Source organism: Mytilus galloprovincialis, chromosome 8, assembly GCF_965363235.1.
Source record: "Mytilus galloprovincialis chromosome 8, xbMytGall1.hap1.1, whole genome shotgun sequence".
In the NCBI taxonomy this organism is placed as follows: Eukaryota; Metazoa; Mollusca; class Bivalvia; order Mytilida; family Mytilidae; genus Mytilus; species Mytilus galloprovincialis.
This window is the reverse complement of record NC_134845.1, coordinates 87,447,173-87,451,370: the sequence shown is the minus strand read 5'-3', so window position 1 is coordinate 87,451,370 and position 4,198 is coordinate 87,447,173.

Sequence of the window (4,198 nt, the reverse complement as noted above, 5' to 3'; positions counted from 1 at the left end):
AAAGCTGACAAAAAATCTTTGGACTCTTTTTTTAATTCAGTAATGAAGATAGTTGATATACGTATTCAACATTTTAAAGAACATTTTACTATAAACCCTTACAACAATAAACCTATTTCTCGTATCAAACATAAACTAAAAGAACTAGCCAAGGAATTTGTTTTTGTCCCGGCAGATAAAGCTGCTTATAATATTATTATTGTTTGACGTAAATTTTACATTGAGGTTCTGAAAAAGGAAATCACCAATTCACCAACATTCCAACTGACTCCATTTTCAGAAAACGAAATCTGTAACAAACATAAACTTTTAGGCACCGCTTTACAAGCAGAGCCAAATACAATGAAAGTCCCAACTATGTATTGGCTTCCGAAGCTACACAAAACCCCTTACAAATATAGATTTATTTCGTCTTCAAGCCATTGTTAAACTACTAAATTGTCTATTCTTCTTACCAGCACACTTGGTACAATTAAAAACCTGATAATAAATTGTTCAAATAAGGCCTTCGAAAATAGTGGAATAAATTACGTTTGGAGTGTCAAGAACTCGTTGGAAGTACTTGATAAATTGCATGCTTATATTGGTGATTTTGAATCTGTTCAAAGTTTTGATTTTTCTACCCTGTATACCACATTGCCTCACATTCTCATTAAGAAAAAATTCACACACCTAATTAAATGGGCATTCAAAAAATCAGAATGTGAATATATATGTTCAAACTCTTTTAGGTCATTTTTTAGTAGCAATAAACAAAAAAACTATGTTAATTGGACGTGCTTTGATACTATATATGCCCTTGAATTTTTACTAGATAACATTTTTGTTCGCTTTGGGGATTCCGTATATCGTCAGATTATCGGAATTCCAATGGGGACTAACTGTGCACCACTTATTGCGGACCTGTTTTTGTATTGTTATGAGTTACAATTTATGACAAAAATAAGCAAAGACCCATCGAAACAACATCTGATAAACAAATTTAATAATACTTTTAGATATTTGGATGATATTTTGGCTCTCAATAATGACGACTGCAGTATGTATATTAATGAAATTTATCCTGTTGAACTTACTTTAAATAAAGCTAATACTAACAATGACCACTGCCCTTTTCTCGATCTTGATATCTATATCACTAATGGAAAGCTGAATACTAAAATTTATGATAAAAGGGATGATTTTTCATTTCCTATCGTTAATTATCCGTTTTTAGATGGTGACGTTCCTTTGTCACCATCTTACGGTGTTTATATATCTCAACTTGTACGATTCGCTCGTGTATGTAACAATGTTTTAGATTTTAACGAGAGAAATTTATGTATTACTGAAAAATTATTACACCAGGGTTTTCGATATCACAAACTAGTCAAAACATTTACTAAATTTTATCATCGGTATAAAGACATTATTCGTAAATATAGCTCAACATGCAGACTTTTAATACGTTCAGGTATTTCACATCCAATTTTTTATGGTAATATTCTTTATAAAGCACAAAGGTGTCAGTATTCACCTCAGAAACTTATAAAACCTTTGAATAGACTTATTAAGAAGGGATATAATTACGATACTGTTGTCAAGTCATTAAAGATTGCATATTTTGGCGTTAATATTGAGTCATTGATAAGGTCTTTGCATCGGAACTAAACACATTTATTCTAAAAACAGTTGTTGGCATGACACGGGTTATGTTCTACTCATATATGTTATGATGGTATGATACTAAACCCCTAACGGGAAGGATTGTGCCTGATGTTCATATGATGAAATCATAATCTTTCAGTCAGTTTAGTTGAAGTCTGGAGCTGGCATGTCAGTTAACTGCTAGTAGTCTGTTGTTATTTATGTATTATTGTCATTTTGTTTATTTTCTTTGGTTACATCTTCTGACATCAGACTCGGATTTCTCTTGAACTGAATTTTAATGTGCGTATTGTTATGCGTTTACTTTACTACATTGAATAGAGGTATAGGGGGAGGGTTGAGATCTCATAAACATGTTTAACCCCGCCGCATTTTTGCGCCTGTCCCAAGTCAGGAGCCTCTGGCCTTTGTGAGTCTTGTATTATTTTAATTTTAGTTTCTTGTGTACAATTTGGAAATTAGTATGGCGTTCATTATCACTGGACTAGTATATATTTGTTTAGGGGCCAGCTGAAGGACGCCTCCGGGTGCAGGAATTTCTCGCTACATTGAAGACCTGTTGGTGACCCTCTGCTGTTGTTTTTTATTTGGGCGGGTTGTTGTCTCTTTGACACATTCCCCATTTCCATTCTCAATTTTATAATGAAAACTAGAAACAAAGCTGTCGCCTTTCTTGTTCTCATAGAATCATATGATATGAGCTCCATGTTTTGTGAAAGTCTTTCTTAACTGTCGTATTAGACTGACCAGTGCATTTCGCGCATGGCACTTTAAATGTATTTTAGCGCGAAAATTAACTTACATTTTAAATTCGCTGGATTTATTGACGTCGTAGTTCCATCTTGTCGCCTTCGTACTTTTTTTCGATGGCAACACGACGGGATTACGAGTTCTTCACGAAGTCTTGTTGCCATCGTAAGACCTTCGGATAGCTTCTTGATTCATTCGTATAGACATCGAAATGTCAAAAATGCCATATGGAAACGATGGAAACACGAATGCAATACGATGTTCAAAGATGCATTCCCGGAGACTTTACGATGGTGAGGATGGTGATACGAACTCCATATCGGACGCACCTTCGGGGATTTTTTAACATGTTTAAAAATTTAGAACCCTTCCCGAAGTTGTCCCCGAATGCTAGAAAAAGTGGCCGATAATTCTACGATGGTTAAAGATGCCATTACGAATAGCCCGATCTTGATACGATCAGTCCCAATTTTGAAAATTTCCATAATCGTGTTGCCATCGGCGTAAAAATCGAGACAGTGTGACGAGGGCATTAATGAAAACGTAACAGACTTATGTTCCCTTTCATACATCCAAACATGAGTAAATCCAGAAGGTTATGTGATCGATGACACTATTGTTGTACGAACGAACTCGTGACGCACAAACTGCAATGTGTTTTATATTCGCTGTGTACATAATCCATAATGTGTACATAATAGAAATTCTGGATTGTTTGTTGTTTGCTTTGGCCCCAGTGGCAAACATCGACCAGGATGAAGGAAGCTAATTTTGGTTCCCACTTGAGATATGGGCTATGTTGGAAAGGGATAGAAATTTTGACTTGTAATATATAAGTCATATGTTCTAAATATGTTGGATGAAATCTTAAACGTGCAGAGAGCGTGACACTCACTATACATGCTACATGAAGCAGCGGGTTAACCGTTCTGACCGAATGTGTTTGTCAATTAGGTCATCCTGAAAATATAAAAGGACTTTAACAAGGTTTCACAACCAAAATTGGAGTAGTGAAGTAGTTCAAAATACCAAAAGTAGCATGTAGGTTTAACTAAATCATTCTTTTATATTTTTGTAGCTTTCTTTTGAAAAAGCCATACAATTGTCCGTTCTTTGACCAAAAAAATGTTTACTTTTACAAATTGTGACTTGTATGGAGAGTTGTCTCATTGGAACTCATAGCACATCTGCTTATATCTATTCAACACGGAGCCTTGCCTTACACCAAATAGAAAGCTATAAATAGCCAAAAATAAATGCTAGTATAAAAGCACTCAAATAGGAAAAACAACAATCTAATCTATATAAAAAAATACGGGAAACGAAAACACTTGTGAACGACACCAACAAACGCAACCACTGAATATCAGGTTTGTACCGTTGGTAAACAAATGCAGCGGGTTTTAACGTTTTATTTTGTACCAACCTTCACCCTTACCCGAAAAAGAACAGTAACATAACAACATAGAAATACACACATAAAATATGAATTGAAATCCTATATATTTTATCAATTAATAAATTGATGATGAAAGTTTTTTTTTATTCAAAATGATTTAAATGACTTGATAGGCATTTACCTACGAGGTGACAGTTGACAGGAATTTGCTCTGAGTTTTGTTCATCTGAAACAGGTATCAGAGCTGGTGTACCTCAAATATTTGTACTGGGTCTCTTCCTCATTTTTCCTGGTATATTAACGATATTTGGAAACATGGCATGTACATGTATCATATTAGAAAAAAAATCTCTTTACATGCCATTTCTGTAGACATTCGGAGGATGAAAACATAACCTGAAA